The sequence below is a fragment of the Carassius gibelio genome, chromosome A19, assembly GCF_023724105.1.
Source record: "Carassius gibelio isolate Cgi1373 ecotype wild population from Czech Republic chromosome A19, carGib1.2-hapl.c, whole genome shotgun sequence".
Taxonomy (NCBI): domain Eukaryota; kingdom Metazoa; phylum Chordata; class Actinopteri; order Cypriniformes; family Cyprinidae; genus Carassius; species Carassius gibelio.
In genome coordinates this window covers 28309731-28333656 of record NC_068389.1, presented here as the reverse complement: position 1 = coordinate 28333656, position 23926 = coordinate 28309731, and the positions used below count along the sequence as shown (strand labels likewise).

At 35.8% G+C, this 23926-nt stretch overlaps 1 protein-coding gene and 1 non-coding gene across 2 annotated transcripts in view; both read right to left on the bottom strand.

Moving 5' to 3' along the window:
• Positions 1 to 23926, bottom strand: part of akap9 (A kinase (PRKA) anchor protein 9) — a 224801-nt gene that overhangs the window by 102926 nt on the left and 97949 nt on the right. The window lies entirely within an intron of this gene.
• Positions 21210 to 21400, bottom strand: LOC127936294 (U2 spliceosomal RNA). The gene has a single exon (XR_008148255.1). It is a non-coding gene; the product is annotated as a U2 spliceosomal RNA (small nuclear RNA).

Genomic DNA, 23926 nt, shown 5'->3' with positions numbered 1-23926 from the left:
TAAACAGTTTAAACTGAGATTTTAAATCTAGAAACTTTGACATTTTTAACTTATTTGAATAATTTAGGGTTATATGTTGTAATGAATTTTATATTATAGTCTAAGTTAAAGTTTGGCAAAAATTGTCAAAATAAATAAATAAATAATATTTTGCACAGTAAGAGAGAGAGAGAGTGTGCTTGAGTGGAGGCAGGGATAGTGCTCTTCTTCTATTATTGGCCTGCTAAGAAAGAGTAACCAAAACAGAGCAATGATTTGAAGACCAAAACAACCAAGCTGATTTTACTCTAAATAAAAATCATTAAAGAACAGGCAAACTTTGAGATTAGATAAGAGACTAGGTTCAAACTAGGTAAAATGCACAGACAATGTTTAAGTTTAAATCCTTCCGATTTAATACCAAAAGGAAAACCTTAAATATGAGCTGTTAAAATATTAATGTGTTAAGTATGTGCATGCACAAGGATGGCAACTATAAATTTTTGGGGGACAATTCTGTTCCTGTTTTGTTTCAATTGAGTTACTAACCTCTGGAATGAGTGTTTTATCATTACAGATGATAATTCTGAGTGAAACTAATGAAAAGACAATGCCGAACATGGGACAAGCTTTAAGTGGATTGGTTATCCAGCTCTGTCTGCTACTGGTAATAATGACTTGTTTTGTCTTTTATAATGCTGATTTAAATCACTCTCTGGATTAATATGTTAAAGAGTGTTTATATGATTGGATTTGTGAAATTTAAGTTTGCCGTCCAAAATGGGTTTAAAATCCATGCCTAAATTTAAATGAGGGTCTAAATTTTAACAAGTTAACACTTTGTTGTTTGAATGGTAAAGGTAAATATTTTAGACGGCAGAAAAACAGTGACAGATTGGCTACGTCACTAACCAAATTATCCAGAGAGCACCCTCACATAAAGAAGCCTGGTGGAGATAAGTTGAACAAAAACGTGTGGATAGCCCCTTAATGGAGCAAATCCATAACAAGAGGTTTGAATTAATTGAAATAGCACAGCAAAAAAAAAAAAATAATAATAAATTTAGTTCGAACAAAACAATTGTAATAGGCTCTATGGAGCTGCTTATGAACACCTGTCAGGTCAAATCAAATTAATATTGTGAACACTGACAGGGCTTTTTGATAATGTATACTGTTTCAATACAGATTTACAGAAACTGAGGATGTCTCTTTAATAAATATTTGGGCGTTTAGAACGAAGTAATAGTATTGTTCATTTAGTAATAGTATTGGGAAATCTGTGTGCTTTTTTTTAGTTTATAATAATTTATGAGTAAATAAATATCACTACCAATTGACAAACATGAACGAGGGTTTTAAAGACATTGATCTCGTAGCTGATGTGTAAGCATTTATCACTGACAAAACAGTGAGAACTAAATTGACTTAATACGAGGTATTGAGGATTTGCTTCTGAATGTGTCATTAATATAGTCTGAGTACAGTAATATGGTATGAAAATTGACAAGATTTGCATTTGAAAAAAAAAAAGGTAATGATAAGGCAATGAGTATGGTTAACAGTAATGTCCTGGTATAAAATACATGCATGACAATAAGTGGATAGGTTAGGTGTATTTTTGAAGTTAGACACTTCGATACTTAAAATGTAATTTTGATCAAATGTTGTTAACAATGACAAGTTTGGGTTAATGGTTAATGTATGTTTAAACAGCATGTGAACTATGATGACTGCAAATGGATTCGTGGTGAAACTAAAACTTAATAAAAGGGCTATTAAGTAATAAACTAGGAACTGCTCTAGGTTTTCGAGGAAATTATGATTATGATTATTTTTATTTTTTTAAGATGGCTCAATATTGATCTTACTTATTTTTGGTTTGTTTAATTTTGTGTTTTTAACACCAAGTTTGGAATGAAAGGGTAAAATAGATAATCAATCTCTATAATTGTACCATTGATCGGGAAAATGATAGATTTTCATAAAATAAGGGTATCTCTACTGGGATTTAGGTTATAAGCAATGTCTATATTTGGTATCTGTGAGGTGACTGAGGGTCTGACATATGTCAGGAATGCAATAACAGTGGTTATTCATTTAGCCCGGCTTCCAGAGAATAATATATATACGTTTATTGTAATGAGTTTATTTTACTATATGACCAAATTAACTAAAATTCATCATAGTTGTATAAGATATGTTAAAAGAAAACAAATAAGACAAATATCCTTCTTATGGGTTAAATTTTTTTTTTTTTTTTGAATTGGTTATAGTGTATGCGGTTTTCTTTAATGATTTGTTAAATCTGGTTAATGAATATGCAAATTTAGTCTTAAGGCTGTTAGATAAATGTTTTGTTTTAGAGGGTAAGTGTGAAGTAGCTGTAGTAGGAAGAGAGGTATTTACAAAGATATGTTGATGAAAGTGAGGACACTTTTCCAGGTAGAGGGACACACAGAATGATTCACTGGAAAAGACATTATGTGAAGAAAGACTAGTGCAAGTGCCGATATTGTGGGATTAAGTAAGTAGATTAATGTATATGGGAAATAAGAATGTAGATGGGAAGTATTTTGTACAAAATAATGTGTTTATTACTAGAAATGTCAGCCAGTACCAGAGATTTTAAGTATGCACATGTTTAAGTTGACCAACAGTCTACATTCTTAGCATGCATCACAACGACACCTGACCTCATTTATTAGACCAGATGTGGGGTATTAGACCCCACATTGATCTTAAACGGGGGACTGAAGGAGTGGATGCCGAGTTGCCATATCCTTCATACCAGAGATGGGACCAAGTCCCCATGTCTGCTTCATACTGATATTATATTATATTATTACATGATTTCTTGTTTGACTATTAATCAAGTTATAGCAAGAGTGAAATGTGTAACCTTATGTGTGCTGTATTTCTTTTCCTCAAGATTAATGTCCACATATTATGTGTGTGTATCCAACAGTAATGATAAGACACTTGCCAGTGCTAGAAAGCCTTGAATTTTAGATAAGTTCTCTGTGTGTTAGTATCTGTCTGTACAGGGAGAAGCTCAGACAGTCCCAGGACAAACGATCAACTGCCAGTGTCCAGCATATCAGATATACGTCTTTGGAGAGTTTTATCTAGGTTTTGGAACCAATCAGAATTTTGTTGACTTATGTATTGACGCAATTAGTATCCTCTGTCAGGGTATAACTGTGGTTGATTTTGTATTGTACTGGGGGGCGGCCTGCGAACTCCTTCGAGAGTGTTGAAGCTGACTTCTGCGTGATGAGATTGCAAACTATTTTCTTCAAGTAAAATTATTATTATTAATTGAACTCATCTCTGAGTCCTGGTCTTCATTGCGACATATCTGGTCCTTGGGTTTTAACTGTAAATTCCCCTACAATAGTTTCATGACTATACAACACTGTATGGATGATAGAAAATTAAAAAAAACTATCATACATCTGATGTCACTCAGTCCCACTGTCACTGTGGGTAATGTGTGTGTGTGTGTGTGTGTGTGTGTGTGTGTTAAGTGAATTAGGTGTGAAACTATCAGGGTGCATTTAGTCTCCAGCGCCAACATTTTACAGAACTGCCACTTTCCTGGAGTCTCCAGAATTACTCGGTGTCAGGCTCTGAGAGACTTAAGATTCCAAAAAATGATTTAATTAGAATACCATGAAGTATTGTGAAATACTATATATTAAGTCTTTATATATAGGCTTTATGAACAGATTAGAGTGACTCGTGAAGGACCAGCACCACCTCCTCTTGTTCGATGGTCGATGGAATGTATCTTCCAGAATCCAGGATTAAGATTTAGGAGCTCATTTTTATTCCACCTCCTTTCCTGAAAAGTCTGTCTTGCAGAATTGACTAAAAATTAATCTTCACATTAATTACTAATTATTTTGCAATTCTTTTTGTCAGTTCTTCTTGACCTGCTTTTTTCTTCTTCTTTTCTGACCTCATGACCCAGTCAGTATTTTTTGTACAATGGTCAAGTCTTAACTTATCCATTTCTGTATTGCATTTGTGTTTGATATTTCTCATGGGTATTTCATAATTTTCGACCTTACAGTTTGAGTTAAAAGTCTATTTTAGCGCATTTCATCTGTAAAAGAAAACATGCCTAATAATTCTGCACACATGAATATAAGGAGTTTTTCTCTTCCAGCTTTCCTGGACTATTGTATAGCACTCATAAATGATTAAATAAAAAATAATGGTAGTTATTAAGATTTATATGGTTAGGAATTGGTAAAATGTGCTTGGAAAAAAATCACAATAAAACAATGTTTTAATGTTTAAGTTTGGAATATTAACTGACGTGAATGAATGCTATATAAATATTGTTCATGTTAACATAATGTTTATGAATGGAATCTTATTGTAAAGTGTTACTAAAGTTATACATATATATTGTTCTGTGAATGTGATTTTAAAGTCTAGATGATTCGGATTAACCCTTTAACTGCCATATCCTTTAAAACCTCACTGCCAGAGGGATATTGTGAATGCATGTGCCCGCTGGGCACAGTTTACCTGATGCCACCGGGGTGGCGATGGCACTGGTGGCTTGAGCCCGCCATCGCTGCTTGCAGCTATATTTTTTTTTATTTTTTATTAAACCTTCCGGGGATTTTTAGGGGCCTTAACATGCTCAAAAACTCTTGAAAATTGGCACACACATTGGAATCTGCGGCCATCAGGACGCTGCAGAGGCTGGGACCCGGGCGTGGCACAGGGGCTCTACAGCGCCCCCTGGAACACCGTCAGAAATCTTGAACCATAGCTCACACACACTTGCATGTATTTATATGAAACTCAGTACACTTATAGATCTCATTGAGCCGAACAACTTTCACACTTTATGTCATAGGCTCCGCCCAACAGGAAGTCAGCTATTCAGGGCTGTTTAAAAAAAGCATGCTCTGGAATTTGAAATACTCCTCTGAGGTTTTCAACCCGTTCGCCACGAAACTCGGTGAACATGATCTTAAGACATTGCGGATGAAAAATTGCAAGGGGATTTTTGATATCTCGAACGGTTTGCCCATGGCGAGGCGTGGAAATTATGGCGAGAAATGAGAAACAGGAAATGTCTAATAACATCCACATACATTTCCTGAATTTGATCAAACTTCATTGGTTTGTTCGTTGTATGATACCGATCGTATATATGTGACTATTAAGAGTCAATGTTATAGCGCCACCAACTGGCAGCAGGAAGTGAGTCATTTTCAAAATGCTTTTAATTTAGCATCTTATTTTTACTCGATTTGCTTCAAACTTCATCAGAATAATGACAAAACACGGCCGATGTAAATCTGTTGTGGGGATATTGATATCTGATATGGCGTTGCCATGGCAACGTGTCAAACTTGAATGTTCTGTTATGATGAGTTTGAGGCAGACAACAACCTCAGATTTACATGAAACTCAAAACACATATCGGTATTATTGATAGCTAGACAATGGCAAAAGCTTTTAAAAGGGCGTGAAGGAGGCACGCTATAGCGCCACCTTTTGTCAAAAGTGGGGGGGGTTAGTTTTAGCTACAGACACCAAACTTGGTACATAAATTGTTCTTTTCAAGACGGACAACTTTCTAATTCACAGTCATCAGCTACGACCAACAGGAAGTCGGCTATTTTGATTTGAATATTTAAATTGAGCTCTGATTTAATGCATACTCCTCACAGGAAATGTTCACTATACTCACCAAACTTTGTCTACATGTTGAAAAAACATTGAGGAACTTAAATTGCGAACGGATTTTGGTTAGCTTGAACGGTTTTGTCGTGGTGATTTTTGAAATGACAGTAAAAAGGGAATCATTAATTGTCTTGTATTTTTAAATTGCAGCTTCCAAACACTTAAAAAAAAAATTCATACAGAGATCTAATCATTCTGAGGACATATGCATAGTTTCATGACTTTACAACACTGTATGATTAAAAGAAAATTAAAAAACTGTCAGACATCTCAACTCACTCTGTCCATCTGTTTGAGGAATGTATGTGTGCTGACTGAGTGTGTGTGTGTGTGTGTGTGTGTGTGTGTCTGTGAGTGGGGGATGGGCATGAGCTGAGTGGCAGACACAATGAGAGAGAGAAAGAGAGAGAGAGAGAAAGAGAGAGAGAGAGAGACTTAATCATCTCTTTAATCACCAGAAATTTTTTTTATTTTAAATTGTTATTTTTTGTTGCTTTTGCTAACATTGCTGTTTTCATTACAGCTTAAGAAATCTCTTAGGCCTTATCCTTTTCTGACAGTTTCAGGAATTAAAAACAAAATTCTAAAAATACGTATTTGTGCTGCAAATAATAATTTCAATCTCATTTGATACTGACCTATTCCATCCTGTGACATGACATTTATCTTAATTTACATAATCTCATGGATGTAACAGTAAAACTGTTCAGCTCACAGATCAAGACTAAGCTGTAATGCAAGCAGAACTTTCACAAATGCTTATAAGTCATTAAAGGATTTTATAACACTGTAAAATAATGTCTAATTTGTTAACATTAGTAAATGCATTGGTAACACTTTATAATAACTGCACTCATTAGTAAATAGTCAGTTCATGCTTTATAAAGTCTTGTCCCAACTTAAATAGTCATTAATAAGCAGTTTATAAATACAGCTATAAATAGCTTGATCTTGGTTTATAAGCACATTTATTAAAAAGGAGAGTAAAGGGTCAGTTATCTTCCTATGAAAAATAAAAAAATGAAAATAAACAAACAACAACACAGATTGATACAGAACTCAGAAATTTTATTGTGGATTTATGATCAAATCAGCCTGTAAATGAATCATACTCCTCCAAGAAGACACAAGTAGTTCATACCAAACTTTTTCAACATGATGCCAATATACTGAAGATGTTAAATTGTGAATGGGTTTAGGATACCTTAAATGGTGTGGCCATACCGATTTATTAAAGTAACATAAAAAAATACAATAGTTATTTTACTATATCTTTAACATTCTTCATTCCAACTCTTCATAATTTTTTATATACATAGAAGTAATCATTTGAAAGAAGCACAGTAAGTTTCATAGCTTTATCATTTTCAAGAGCCAGCTTAAAATTAAAACTATCATAACATATAAATCAAGCTTGCAATTCTTAGTACCAATAATGGCCACCAGATGGCGATATATGATTACTTTTAAATAATTATTGTAGAAACAAATATGATTTAAATCATTTATAGAAACCTTTCAAAGAAAAATAATATGTATTTTACTGATAAAATGACCCTCACTTAATTAGAATAACAAGCTGAAGTATTGTGAACTGTATATTAAGAATAATTCTTTATAGGCTTTATGGACAGATAAGTTTGGAGTGACTCTTGAAGGATCAGCACCACATCCTCTTTTACCACTGTTTAAAGAATGTATCTTACAGAACAGGTGCGAATTAATTTTGGATAGCTTGAATGGTTTTGTCGTGGTGATTTTTTGAAATAACAGTAAAAAAGGAACCAGTAAATGTCTTTTATTTTTTTAAGTGCAGCTTCTAAATATTTCAACAAAATGTACACATAGAAGAAAAGTCATGCTGAGGAAATATGCATAGTTTCATGACTATACAACACTATATGGATGATAGAAAATTAAAAAACTACCATACATCTGGTGTCACTCTGTCCCTCTGGGTAATGTGTGTGTGTGTGTGTGAAGTGTGTGTGTGTTAAGTGTGTGTGAATGTGTGGGAGAGGGGATGGGCTTGGTGTCAGAGAGAGAGAGAGAGATAGAGAGAGAGAGGGAGGGAGACTTAATCATCTCTTTAATCACCAGCAGAAAAAAAAGCAATTTGGTGTTGTTGTTGTTTTTTCATCATTACAGCTTAAGAAATATCTTAGGCCTCAACATCAACTGTTGCTAGCCTACTCCCAAAATTAATAGTCATTAGTAAGCATTTTATAAATACAGCTATAATTAAATTGTTCATGGTTTATATGCACATTTATTTTGAGGAGATTAAAGGCTGTAATCTTCCTAAAAAAAATAAAAAAATAAAAATAAACAAAATAAACAAACACAGAACTCAGAAACATTTATTTCAAGATGCAATAAAAGAAAACTGTACACTATATATATATATATATATATATATATATATATATATATATATATATATATATATATACAATTGCATAAGTTTATATTTATTTTTTTTTATCAAGTGTACAGCTAATAATAATTATAATAATAATAATAATAATGCATTTTATTTAAGGCGCCTTTCAAACCACTCAAGGTCACCGTACAACAAGTAACAACAGTAACAATATTAAAACAAAAAATAACAGCAAATAACAATGTCAATAAAAAACCACAATAATATTAGAATAGCACAACATATTGTGGAATACTATATTAAGACTTTATATATAGGCTTTATGAACGGATAGGTTTTGAGAGATTCTTGAAGTACTAGCATCACCTCCTCTTGTACGACGGTTTGAGGAATATATCTTCCAGATAGTACCGCCGCTCCCTATATGCAGAATACGCAGTCTTCGTAGGGCACCAACTCCCAGAGGGGGCACCATCCCAGTAGCTCAAAAAAAATAAAACATGCGACATTCTCCCACCCGCGCTCGCGACCGCTCGGACATTTGCGGATGAATGTTTGTAATTGATGGATGGACATCTATGCCCGGGTAAAAGATATCAGCAATCCGGCACAGAGAAAAGAAAAATAAAGTAAAAAACAAAACAAAAACAGGCATAAAGTTGGCTTGACATTGGACATTCGAGAGTCTCAAATTTAGGGACCGTCTCTAAAGTTACATGTGATATTGTTATACACTTTTCTAACGTCAGTAGCATTTGAAGAGAATGACTTACAGTCATAAAAACAACTGTTATTGTTCATCTAGGTGACAGCTATAATGCACCATTAAATTGAATGTTTGATATTTATTAAAACAAACTGTAAGTCATATGTAAATTATGCTACTTTTTCACATGGGCTCAAAAGCAAATTTGAAGCTCAATAGCATTTGAGGAGAAAGACTTGCAGTCATAAACCAATTGTAATGTGTTCATTTAGGTGTCAGCTACGATGCACAACTTATACATTTTTTATATATATTAAAATAAAGTGTTACTAAAGTTATATGTATTGTTCTGTGTATGTGATTTCAAAGTTTAGACGGGTCGGATTAACCCTTTAACAGCCATATCCCTTAAAATTTGATTGCCAGAGGGTTACTATAAATGCTTATGCCCGCTGGGCACAGTTTTCCCGATGCCACCGGGGTGGCGTTGCACTGACGGCTTGAGCCCGCCATTGCTGCTTGCAGCTATATTTATTATTATTATTTTTTTTTTTTCTAACGTTACGGGGGCTTTTGGGGCCCTTAACATGCTTAAAAAGTCTTGAAAATTGGCACACACATTGGAACCTGCGGCCCTTAGGGCCGGGCAGAGACTGATACACGGGCGTGGCACAGGGGCTCTACAGCGCCCCCTGGAATATGGAGGGCCATATATCATACATACTTGTACGTAGACACACGAAACTCGGTACACATATAGAACTCATCAATACAAACAACTTTCGTATTGCATATCATAGGCTCCGCCCAACAGGAAGTTGGCTATTTAGGGTTTATTATTCATATTTGTCGTCAAAGTTGTGGGGGCTTTTGGGGTCCTTAACATACTCAAAAACTCTTGAAAATTTGCACACACTTTGGAATCTGTGGCCTTTAGGAGCCTGCAGAGGTTGGGACCCAGGCGTGGCACAGGGGCTCTACGGCGCCCCCTGGAACACAGTCATAAATGTTGATGTATAGCTCACACATACTTGCACGTATTAATATGAAACTCAGTACACATATAGATCTCATCGTGCCGAACAACTTGCGTATTGCATGTCATAGGCTCCGCCCAACAGGAAGTCAGCTATTTAGAGTTATGTAAAAAGCGCATGCTCTGGAATTTGATATACTTGTCATAGGTTTTTTACTCGATTGCCACGAAACTCGGTCAACATGATCTCAAGACATTGGGGATGAAAACTTGCCAGGGGATTTTTGATATCTCGAATGGTTTGCTCGTAGCGAGGTGTTGAATTTATGGCGAGAATTGAGAAACAGGAAGTGTCTAATACCATCCACATACATTTCCTAATTTTAATCAAACTTCATCAGATTATTCATTGTATGATGTCGATAGCATATATGTGACTATTAGGAGTCAAAGTTATAGCGCCACCAACTGGCAGCAGGAAGTGTGTCATTTTCAAAATGCTTTGAATTCAGCATCTTATTTTTACTCGATTTGCTTCAGACTTCATCAGAATAATGTTAAAACACAGCCGATATAAATCTGCTGGGGGGATATTGATATCTAAAAATATTGTTGCCGTGGCAACATGTCAAACTGGAATACTTCTCAGGTGATTTTGAGGCATATAACATGCTTAGAATTTCATCAAACTCAGAACACATATCAGTATTAGTGACAGCTAGACACTGGCAAAAGTTCATAAGAGGGCGTGGAAGAGGCACTCTATAGCGCCACCTTTTGTCAAAAGTGGGGGGGTTAGTTTTAGCTACAGACACCAAACTCAGTACAAAAATTGTTCTTATCAAGACGGACAACTTTCTAATTCACAGTCATCAGCTACGACCAACAGGAAGTCGGCTATTTTGATTTGAATGTGGATTGTTTTTTACATTTAGCTGTGAATTAATGCATACTGCTCAGAGGAGAGTAACACTATACACACCAAACTTGGTCTACATGTTGAAAAAACATTGAGGAACTTAAATTGTGAATGGGTTTTGGATAGCTTGGATGGTTTTGTCGTGGTGATTTTTTTAAATGACAGTAAAGATGGAATTATTAATTTTCCTGCATTTTTAAATTTCAAACACTTCAAAACCTTTTTTCATACAGAAAAAAAAGTTATTCTGAGTAAATATGCATAGTTTCATGACTTTACAACACTGTATGGATAACAGAAAATTAAAAAACTGTCAGACATCTCATATCACTCTGTCCATCTGTTTGAGTGTGTGTGCTTAGACTTCCATTGTCTGAGAGAAAATGCGCCCCTACAGGTGCAGTTACCGGACTAAAAAAGGGAGGAGACTGTCTTTTGGTTTCACTTTTAAATCGGTTAAAATACAAATAAATACTTGGATTTAATTCACACTGACAAGCTAAACCAACATATATGATTATTACCGGGTCAGGGCTCATTAATAATTGATGTGTGGTCAGTGATACGTGAGAAACACGAGAGATGAATCACCGCTCTGAGCAGGAGCGTGTGGAATGATGAGCTCAGAAAAAACGAGTTTATTCTTGTTTTATAGCTATTAAAAATAAAGCATTGCAGCGACATCACACAATTCACCAATTAGAGCACACCAAGAGCTAAATTAAGATGTTTTTGAACTGTTTGTGTGAAAATGAAATATTCGCTGCCTATCTGAAATCACCGCCTCCGATCAGCGCGCACAGTGTCTCAGAGCTCAAAACTAACGAATTTATTCTTGTTTAAGAGCTTTTTAAAATAAATTATTGCCATAAATGCACACAATACATCCATTATAACACAACAAGAGCTAAATACAGGTGTTTGTGACCCGTTTAAGTGCGCAAGACTATTTGAAAGCGCGACTGGCAGAATAACATATATCTCTCGAGCTGCAGGATTCTGCCTTTCGTCGTAAGAACGAACACATCAAGGACAAGATTATTTCAAAATACATAATAGCTTGGCTAATATAAACGAAAACAGCCACGTGAACATAAACTGTTGAGAAATAAATCTGAAGTGGATCTACTGGATTTTAATATTAAGTGACCGCATATACCAGCTGCTTCTGTCTTCAATTTTAATCTATATAAAAAATGAAACTCATTCATCTTGGCTGCTTTTTTAATGTGTGTACGTATTTATTTATTATTTTGCTCTAACAAGACTTAATCTATATTTAATTAAATCAATTACATTTTATTTTACATTTGATTTTTCCATTTCTGCATCTAAACGCCTAAAAACCTAAAACATGCTCTTTTATACTATTGTTAGCAATTTCTTTATCGTCCAAGTTATCTGGTGTACACGCTTTTATTTTCATAATAAACTTGTTTGTTAGATTATACACAGTTATAGTGGTCTATAATAAATATTGACAGGTTTTATTCAAGCTGTTTAGAATGATTGCCGTAGGCTAATGTTTTAAAATGTAAATCCAAAAAAAATAAATAAATAAATAAATACAAAACATTGGAAAAGAATAACTTGTACTTTTTTATACATTTTGTATAGTTTCATAGTTTATGCATTATAGTTATAAAAACAAATAAATTTAGCCACTCACATAGAAATCTTAGGCCTTATCCTTTTCTGACAGTTTTAGGGATTTTTAAAATTCCTAAAAAACCTTATTTGTGCTGCAAATAATAATTTCAAATTAATTTGATACTGACCTCTGACATCCTGTGACATGATATTTATTTGAATTTACATAATCTCATGGATGTAACAGTACATCTGTTCAGCTCACAGATGAAGACTAAGCTGTAATGCAAGCAGAACTTTCACAAATGCTTGTAGGTCAATAAAATCATTACAAAACACTTACAAATCATTTAAGGGATTTGATAACACTGTAAAATAATGTCTAATTTGTTAACATTAGCAAATGCATTGATAACACTTTATAATAACTTTACTATATCTTTAAAATTTTTCATTCCAACTCTTCATAATTTTTTATATACGTAGAAGTCATAATTTGAAGGAAGCACAGTAAGTTTCATAGCTTTATCATTTTCAAGAGCCAGCATAAAATTAAAACTATCATAACATATAAATCAAGCTTGCAATTCTTAGTACCAATAATGGCCACCAGATGGAGCTATAGGATTACTTTTAAATAATTATTGTAGAAACAAGTATGATTTAAATCATTTATAGAAATCTTTCAAAGAAAAATAATATGAATTTTATGTATTTTACTGATAAAATGACCCTCACTTAATTAGAAAAACAAGCTGAAGTATTGTGAACTGTATATTAAGAATAATTCTTTATAGACTTTATGGACAGATATGTTTTGAGTGACTCTTGAAGGATCAGCACCACATCCTCTTTTACCACTGTTTAAAGAATGTATCTTACAGAACAGGTGCGGATGAATTTTGGATAGCTTGAATGGTTTTGTCGTGGTGATTTTTTGAAATAACAGTAAAAAAGTAACCAGTAAATGTCTTTTATTTTTTTAAGTGCAGCTTTCTAAACACTTCAAAAAAATGTACACATAGAACACCAGTCATTCTGAGGAAATATGCATAGTTTCATGACTATACAACACTATATGGATGATAGAAAATTAAAAAACTATCATACATCTGATGTCACTCTGTCCCTCTGTCACTGTGGGTAATGTGTGTGTGTGTGTGTGTGTGTGTGTGTGTGTGTGTGTGTGTGTTAAGTGAATTAGGTGTGAAACTATCAGGGAGCATTTAGTCTCCAGCGCCAACATTTTACAGAACTGCCACTTTCCTGGAGTCTCAGAATTACAATGTGTCAGGTTCTGAGAGATCTAAGATTCCAAAAAATTATTTAATTAGAATACCATGAAGTATTGTGAAATACTACATATTAAGACTTTATATATAGGCTTTATGAACAGATTAGAGTGACTCGTGAAGGACCAGCACCACCTACTCTTGTCCGATGGTTTGAGGAATATATCTTCCAGAATCCGGGATTAAGATTTAGGAGCTCATTTTTATTCCACCTCCTTTCCTGAAAGTCTGTCTTGCAGAATTGACTAAAAATTAATCTTCACATTAATTCCTAATTATTTTGCAATTCTTTTTGTCAGTTCTTCTTGACCTGTTTTTTTCTTCTTCTTTTCTGACCTCATGACCCAGTCAGCATTTTTTGTACAATGGCCAAGTCTTAACTTATCCATTTCTGTATTACATTTGTGTTTGATATTTCTCATGGGTTTTTTATAATTTTCGACTTTGAGTTAAAACAGTTTGAGTTTAAACTCTTTTTTAGCGCATTTCATCTGTAAAAGAAAACATGCCTAATGATTCTACACACATGAATATAAGGAGTTTTTCTCTTCCAGCTTTCCTGGACTATTGTATAGCACTCATAAATGATTAAATAAAAAATAATGGTAGTTATTAAGATTGATATGGTTTGGAATTGGTAAAATGTGCTTGGAAAAAAATCACAATAAAACAATGTTTTAATGTTTAAGTTTGGAATATTAACTGACATGAATGAATGCTATATAAATATTGTTCATGTTAACATAATGTTTATGAATGAAATCTTATTGTAAAGTGTTACTCAAGTTATATATATATATATTGTTCTGTGAATGTGATTTTAAAGTCTAGATGATTCGGATTAACCCTTTAACTGTCATATCCTTTAAAACCTCACTGCCAGAGGGATATTGTGAATGCATGTGCCCGCTGGGCACAGTTTACCTGATGCCACCGGGGTGGCGATGGCATTGGTGGCTTGAGCCCGCCATCGCTGCTTGCAGCTATATTTCTTGTTTGTAGTTTTAATCGAAGTTGTTGTGGACAGTATTATCCATTCGATTGCGCGAATCTGCGAGCGTTGTTATTGTTAAACGAATCAAGGAAGTGTAAGAACAATGTGTATTTTAAAGCAAAAACTAGCTTATAACTGCAGTCCGACAAACAAAAACACATTTAAATATTCAAATCTTACATGTTTACTATGATCCTTCTGTTCTCAATATGTGTCAATATAACAATATAACGCTTCATATTAAACTCTATTTTACTGTGTTTCAGTAGAGACAAATTTGGGGAGATGAAAAATATTACAAAACTTTCTGAAAATACAATATTAGAAATAACTCCAATTACTAGAAATGTAATGTACAATTTGCATGCATACAAACTTTGTAGAAAAATTAAATTCGAGAGGTTTCCAACCATGCATACTTATTAACATAAGGCTTTTATACTAGAGGTACTGTGCTAACAAAGTTTTTGGCCCATTTTGCGGCGCTATTTCTCGGCCCACAATGATGATGCATTAAATTGGACAAAAGGTCTTTATACTGAAGGTACGGTCCTAACAGAATCCAAATTTTGAGCATTTTTAACTTTACCAGTGTGTTTAATGCATTTTTAACTTTACCAGTGTGTTTAATTGGCCTTTGAATTAAACATAAGGAACAATGCAAATTGAGCAATATTGCACCATCAGCCCAATTCATGGTGGTGTTTCTCGGCCAGTGTACATGATACTTTAAAATTTAAATGTATATCTTTATACTAGAGGTACTGCTAAAATAAAATCCAAATCTAAAGCACTTTTTAACTTTCCAATTCTTTTTAACCGGTCTTTGAACTTGGCATGGAGGACAATGCACACAATCATATTTTGCCATAAACCCATTTGCGGTGCTGTTTCTTGGCCCCTGATGATTCTTTAAAACAGACATAACACCTTTACACTAGAGGTACTGCTCTAAGAAAATACAGCACTTTTAAAAATTTCCAATTTCTTGTAATTGGCTTTTAAAATTGGCATAATCTTCCTGAGAACCAGATTTTCTTTTTCTTTTTTTTTTTGTAAACTTTCTTTATGTCATTATTTTGATAGGAGCATAAGAATTCTGATTTTTTTAAACTAAATATTTTAATCATTTTATATCATGTCCTTTGTAGAGTACTCCAGGACTACGTTTTTAAAAATAAGTAAAAATAAATAAATAAATAATAATAATAATAAATAAAAAAGACATGAAAAGGAATATATGGGCAAAAAACATTGTATTTTTTCCCCATTCCCTTTTTAGGTTTCAGGCTAATTTTTAGACAAAATTTGTACAAAGATGATTCTCGGCTATGAAAGACATAACAAAATAATCTGATATACTACTATAATGTATGGAAAATGTGTAAAATGTCTATAAGCAGTAGACATTTGATAATTTGTAGACATTTGTGACCCTGGAGCCAAAACCAGTCTCAAATCGCTGGGGTTTGTTTTTAGCAATAGCAATAAATACATTCTATGGGTCAAAATGATCAATTAACTTTTCTTTTTTTTAGCAATTATCAATCGGATATTGTGTAAAGATCATGTTCCATGAATATATTTTATAAATTTCCTACTTTAAATGTATCAAAACTTAATGTTTGATTAGTAATATGCATTGCTAAGAACTTTATTTGAACAACTTTAAAGATGATTTTCTCAATATTTGGATTTTTTGCAAATGAATATAAAATATGTTAAAAACCACATATTATACAGAGACTTCAAAATTAGTGGTATTTTATTAAATTTAACGTATTATACTTTCAATAAAACGTTTGCAACAAGTTTCTAAAAGCGGTTTTATTCCTGTTTTGGTCTTGTTTCGGTTTTATTTTTAGTTTTTGTCATATTCATACAGCGTTTGTTATTCACAGAGCTTCAAAGCAGTTCATTATGTAATAAACATTTGGTTCCATTGATTCAAAGCTAAGAAAAAAAATCTGATTTGCTTTGGTTCACTAACAATTTTCTGAACACACATCTCATCAAAAGCTGAATGTTCCCAAAACTACACTGTCATATTAAAAATGTTTTTAACAAATTTCCTTACCTGGATGAGGATGCACCGCTCCCAGAAGTACTGCAACACCAGGTCGATGCATGGAGCTGATGGAGCAAGCAAAAATCAATTTAAATATCATAATACCCAGATGACATCCTGGATGCGATTCAAATTTTTCCTTTTTGGTGCATGAAGAAGATCCGTAAAGCTGCAAAGAATAAAATCTCAAATCAAAAGAGATATTCTTCATCAAAGTAAATAAAAAGCCACACCCCTAAACACCTCGTTTAAACACGCCCCCACATGTCTACATCACTATGTGGGGGAAGATTTATATAACGCCGCCCAAATGTTCTCACAAAGAAAGTTGGAGTGAGATCAGTAACAGAAAAGCAACGCACACCGGAGAAGACAAAAGCTGGAACACATCCAGCATTAAGATGATTTTAACTCAAACACATAGTCTATAATCCATAATAACACTTCCTCCAGTGAAAAAGTGTTCTGGTCTGAATCAGGAGAGAAATCTGCACAGATCAAGCAGCGTTTAAACATCTCTAAACTAATCTGTGAGGGACAACAGCAGATGCACTTTTTCACTGGAGGAAGTGTTATTATGGATTATGGTAAATTTAATTTATTTATTTAACCAGATTAAAAAACTAATTCAGATTAAAATCTCTTTTACCAGAGACACTTGGCTATGAAAGCAGCAAAAAGTAACAAATATTCAAGTTTACATCCAAAACATGAATCAAATATCACAACAATTAAAAACTAATAATAATAAAAACATCATAATTTAGAAGCCCCTTCTGACCAATGACTAAAATGAAGCTCTCGATGAAGTGCTATTTGACTCAAATCCAGGGGCATTTTTTACCCTTGTAATGTCATTTTAAGGTCTAACCTTTGTCATCTTTTACATCAAATACATACATTTATATAAACTTAATTTTTTTATTTTATTAAATTTGAATAATAAGACACAATTAGGTATAATAATAACCAATCAACTGAAATCAGTATCAACAAAATTAATCTTTGCTCTCCAGCGGAGCACATAAGAACAAAAGTGGCATGTTAGGAACATTAACACTGTTTAAGATCACAATGCAAACATCTATATGCAATGTTTTGAGATTAATGTTTCAAATATAAAGTTTTGAATATAGAAATATTACATGATACTGTAGAAAGGAAACAAGGGAAACTCCTACAAATGCAAGTGTATTAAGATCAGCTTTACTGTGTGTTTATAATCGAAATTTAAAAGTGTTATGGGTCTCCAGTTTTTTAAGTCAGTCCGGTCACCTTTTTTGTGAAGTAAAGAAACTATCCCTATTCTAAAACTGTCTGGAAGTCTGTCGAGGGTCTCAAACTCTTTAAAAACTGTCAAAAGCTCTTGTTCTAAAATGTCCCAAAATGTTAGATAAAACTCCAGGGGAAGTCCATCCACTCCTGGGGACTTCCCCTTTTTAAAACCTCCAAGAGCTTTTTGGGTTTCTAAAATGTTCAAATCTTGGGCTAAAATCTCATTTTGACAGTCGACCCTTTTTTCAACAAAATTTAAAACTTCTTTTACGGTGTCTGAGTGTACCTTTTTAAAACTATATAAAGCCCCATAAAATTTTTCCACATCCTCTAAAATCTCTTTTGTTGTGTTAACCTCCCTATCCCCTGTTTTAACCCTGGTTAACCCCCCACCCCTTGTTATTATTTTCTTAAAAAAATATCTGGTACACTTTTCCCCTTCTTCAATTTCTCTCTCTTTGCTTCTTAAAAGGACCCCTTTACTTTCTATATTGGCTAAAACTGACATTTCCTTTTTTACATCCTGGATTTCATTGTTAAAATCAAAACCATTATTTAAAAGATTAAAATACCTTTGTAGTCTTTTTTGCAACCCCAACATGCATTTCTTTTCCCTACTCTTCTTTTCTTTCCCTATCTTTCTAAAAAACTGTCTCGTCCGGTCCTTTACCATCTCCCACCACTGTGCACGTGTATCATAAAAGTCTTGGAGGGTCTGCCATTGGCTGAACTGTTCCCTATATTCTAAAATTACATTCTTGTCTTCCAACAGGGAACAGTTCAGCTTCCACAGCCCTCCCCCTACCGTCACACCCATGGGCAGTGAAAGGGTGCAAGACAGCATCATGTGATCAGAGAAAAAAAGGGGGGTTAATGTAGCATCGGTTGGCGGGCAGTCCCTTGTAAACACGTAGTCGATTCGAGAGGCTTTGGTACCATCACCACTGAACCAGGTGAAGCCCTCCTCTCTTTGATGCAAAATTTTAAAACAGTCGACTAAATTAAAATCTCTGACTAAACCCTGCAATAAAACCGACGTTTTGTCCACTCTGAAATCCTCCCCTACCCTTTTCCTGTCTGTTTTAGATAAAACACAATTAAAATCCCCTGCTACCATTAGGGGAGCCCTACCTAGCATGTGGGGTTGCAAGTCTTCTAAAAGCTCATATCTTTCGTTCTTTTCCGTAAAACCATATACATTAAGAACATTAAAATCCCTGTCTAAAAAGGTCAGATTTACTAAAAGTGCCCGGCCTTGCCTCACCACAGTGCTGCCCTTCACCAAGATGTTAGGATTATTAATTAAAACCGCAACTCCGTCGTTTTTGTTAAAATTTGATCCGCTCCATATGGAGGCTCCCGCGGACCATAGCTCTTCCATTTTTGTGTACCTAGTTAAAAAGGGCAGAGAACACTCTTGTAATAAAAACAAATCTGACTTAAAAGATTTTAAAAAGGACAAAATACTCTGTGCTCTGATGGTGGACCTCACACTTCTGACATTGATAGTAGAGATGGTGAGGGCCATGAGCAGTAGGGTTAAAAAGGTATGAGGCATTTAAAACAGATGACAATAAAAAGACTACAAAAATATGATTAAAATCATGTTACATCTTGTAGCATTTGTCTTTCCTTTTCCCCAGATGAGCTGAGGTCTGGAGGGCAAATGCCTGTCGCTTCAGAGGCCACAGAGGGAACCTCTTGTGGCTCCTTTGGCGATGATGCTGTTAGCTTAATGTGCAAAAAGGAAACCTCATTTGGGGACTCTAGGGGCCACATGCGCTCCAGATCTACCGAATCGGAACTATCGAGCTTATATGCTGCCCTAGATTTTTTCTCCTCCGTTACAATCAGAGGAGACCCCGCAGGTCTTTTTTGCACCTGAGCATTTGGGAGTGAACACTCTGTCTCACTCCCGGTGGATTCTTCCACCCCATCCGAAACTGTTACCAGTGATTCTTCCTCACTTTCCTTTCCTTCCATTACCATTTCCTGTTCCGTTGCCTCCGCCCCTGTGGCCGCCCCACTTCCTCCTTCCTGCCCAATCCCTGAGGCCGGCTGGGAATTTGAAATTCCCGCCAAAACCTCAGGGACCGCCTCCTCTCTCCTTTGTTCCTTCGTTTGTTGCCCATGTGGGGCGGCCATTTTTAGCTTGTTGGCAAAACTTTTAGGGCAGTCTCTGTAAAGATGGTTTGTTTCTCCACAAAGATTGCACCGTCTGCCATTGGTACAGTCATCAAAACTGTGACCAATTTCTCTACACTTCCCACAGATTAACTCTTGGCATGCTTCAGCTAGATGACCAAACCTTCCACACTTTCTGCAGAGTTTGGGCATTCCTTGATAATGTATGTAGCCTCTGTTCTCTCCGAGCACAATCATGGAAGGCAGATGCTTCAGGCCCTGGTAGCCCCCAGCGTCTTCCCATTGTTTAATGGGAATTCGCCAGGAGCATGTCCAAATGCCATCTTCATCTAACACTTTGACAGGCTGGCCTCGAACAGTGCAAAATCTACCCAACCAAACACAAATATCATCTCCAGTCACGGTTTCATTGAACATCCTGACAATCACAGTTTTAAGTGTGTTATCAGAAAGTTTCTCAACAGTGAACATGGAAAACTGGGCTTTAACTGATTCAAACCTTTGCCAAAAGTCACTAAGTAGGGAAGCGGTTTTAAAACTAACATCAAATCCTTTGTTCAAGGGCAGAGTCATCAAACAATTCAGGTCGTCACATTTAAAAGCTAAGGTCTTTTGGATCAGCTTCCTGGAAAAGTCCATACGGGACATTCCCAGGAGCTTCCCCTCACCCTGCCTGAATAAAAAACGCACGCTGTGGTGCCTCCGCACGCCGGCACGGGCAGCCGACATGATAGAGGCACCAACAGCCTAAAAACTTAAAACAACAATAAATACAACAATAAATAACAAAATAAATAATTAAAAGACCTTACCTTAAAACTTGTTGGAGCCCGAAGCAGCAGAGTTCAATATACCTCCCGAAGTTGTGTGACTCAAGATATGAAGGGATCTCGAGTCAGGAAACCTCCAAGAGGCGATCGCAGTCTCAACCGTCCGACAAGATACTTGATCTTAGCCAAAAGGCCGAGAAGCGATCTAGTTTAATACTAGTTTAATATGTTGCACTTAACTTTATGTACTTTCCTTTATTTTGTATTACGGAAAACAATCAATTTAAAAAATCTTGTTGTAATTCATAAAATTCGTATTGAATTATAATTCATATAATTTAAGAAACACGCAACTTATCATAATTAATTCTTATTTTCACTGTTTAATTTCCCCATGAGGGGATGCACCGGTCCCGGAAGTACTGCAATACCGGATCAATGCGTGGAGTGGACAGAGCAAGCTCCTATTCCATCTCCAGTATCCAAAAATCAATTTAATATATGGTCCCCGGATAGAGGACGTATCAGATATTAAACTGATAAGAACAGATACTACACTTGATCTTAGCCAAAAGGCCGAGAAGCGATACCCACAAACTGTCAGCGCTGAGGGACTGATTCGACGCGCTACACATTTGAAAGACGGTGAGACGCGAACTAGCGCCCGATAAACACTTCAGACTACAAACACACTAGGAGACTGACGCACACACACACACACACACTCACAAACTCACACACTCAAAACTCTCTCACGACGAGCTGAAAACCTCATCAAGTCACACGGATTCTTCTACTTCCGGTACGCTGCGTTCCCATCGTCCAATCAAACACGAGGACGGAGTTAGTGGACCATAAAACAAGTTGAATTCTCTTAATAGTTTGTTTATCATAAAACAAGAGATTGAAGTCTATCTACTCTAGTTCAGACAGCATGATATATCAAATAACAATAATAAAAAAAAAAGCTTATCAAATGCTTTCATTCACTTGATGAGTTGTATGAGTAAGAAAGAAAGATGGTTCACTCAGACTTTGCATTGACTATGTTCACTTAATAAGAAGACAGTTGCAGACTGACATCCTTTGCCTCATATACAAGACATTACAGATACTTTTCCATCCTTGACCAAGGGAAGGCATACCACCAAGGGTTTATGGCTGAGGGCTTTCATTACGCCATGGGGGTTATACGAGTGGTTCAGGATTCCTTTTGGGCTGACCAATGCACCTGCTGTATTTCAAGAGAAGGAAAAGGAGAACTGGAAAGAACATCTAGAGGACCGTTAAGAAAACAGCTAACTCTTGTCTTCCCGACTGCCTGGGACCTGTAACACACGCATAAATTACGTTATTATATATCACACTGGAAAAATGAACCAGGATACAAAACAAGAGACCAGAGTCGATGGCAGTTTTTAAATATTATATTAATCTTTATTTGAGTTTTGACAAAATACCCAGAAGCTCCAACCTTTACAAAAATATGTCTTCTACAAATTCTTTTCACGGGAGCGAGCGAATTAAACACAGTGTAGAGTATCTGATAACAGCGACACGTTATGCTGTGTTCACACCAAACGCGAATAGAGCGTCAAATTCGCGTCTACCGCGCCTAGTTTGCCGCTTGACCATTTTGAGATCATTCGCTTCATTCGCGCGTGAAATTAACTTCACAACAGACGCGAATTCGCGTCATGGGGGGGCTTCTGCCAGCTGAGTTCACGCAGCATTTTCAACCGCCATTTTTATTCGGATAATTTTCAAAATATTACTGTTATTGTGTCATGAAATGTAGTTTTAAAAGTATTTCAGACGAGAATGTAGTTGTTTTAAACTCAAATATGCGGTTTATTTATAATGACAGCGTCTATTTAAAAAAATGTGTTTCGCCGATCTCTGAGATGAGCTCCATGCGATCAGCGGGAGCTCCGTCATCATGTATACGCCGAGAGCAGCCTCACCTCGGATAGATCTTCTGACATTTGCCGCTGGCTCTGATGTCTCTTTAGTGGTTCAAGATAAAATATAATTAGTTTGGGGTAAAATGAAACGTTTCTTATCTTTGGCCTTTATTCAATTTTTCTATTAATATGTATATATATAGATAGATAGATAGATAGATAGATAGATAGGTCCTTTTTATTGCTGTTTATTTTGTCATTTAGCTCCGGTTGACTGCTCACTGACAACATCAGTCGTTCCTCCTTGTTGAATGAGTGGAGAAGGGTATTCCTGCACAACCGGAGGCTGCAGGAACATACTGTTGAATGAGTGACTCCTAGCAGGCTCCTGATTGGTTAACGCGGCGCGAATTGACGCCAAAGTTCAAATTTTTCAACTCGGGCGGCAGACGCGAATTCGCGTCAAACGCTAAATGCACAAAAAGCACCATTCGCGCTTAACGCGCGTTTCGCGCGAAGCGCCCTATTCGCGCGTCAATTCGCGTCATTCGCGCGAACTAGACGCGCGAATGAGGCGAATTCGCGTCTTCCGCACCGCGCTTAACGCCCCATTCGCGCCGCGAGACCTCCAGACGCGCGTAAACGCGCCTTTGCATTGACTTAACATTGAAATCATTCGCGCCAGACGCTCTATTCGCGTTTGGTGTGAACACAGCATTACAGCCCGAACAAAGCCTTAATGCTGTGTTCACACCAAACGCGAATAGAGCGTCAAATTCGCGTCTACCGCGTCTAGTTTGCCGCTTGACCATTTTGAGATCATTCGCTTCATTCGCGCGAGTAATTCGCTTCATTCGCGCGTGGAATTAACTTCACAACAGACGCGAATTCGCGTCATGGGGGGGCTTCTGCCAGCTGAGTTCACGCAGCATTTCAACCGCCATTTTTATTCGGATAATTTTCAAAATATTACTGTTACTGTGTCATGAAATGTAGTTTTAAAAGTATTTCAGGCGAGAATGTAGTTGTTTTAAACTCAGATATGCGGTTTATTTATAATGACAGCGTCTATTTAAAAAAATGTGTTTCGCCGATCTCGGAGATGAGCTCCATGCGACCAGCGGGAGCTCCGTCATCATGTATCCGCCGAGAGCAGCCTCGGCTCGGCTAGACCTTCTGACATTTGCCGCTGGCTCTGATGTCTCTTTAG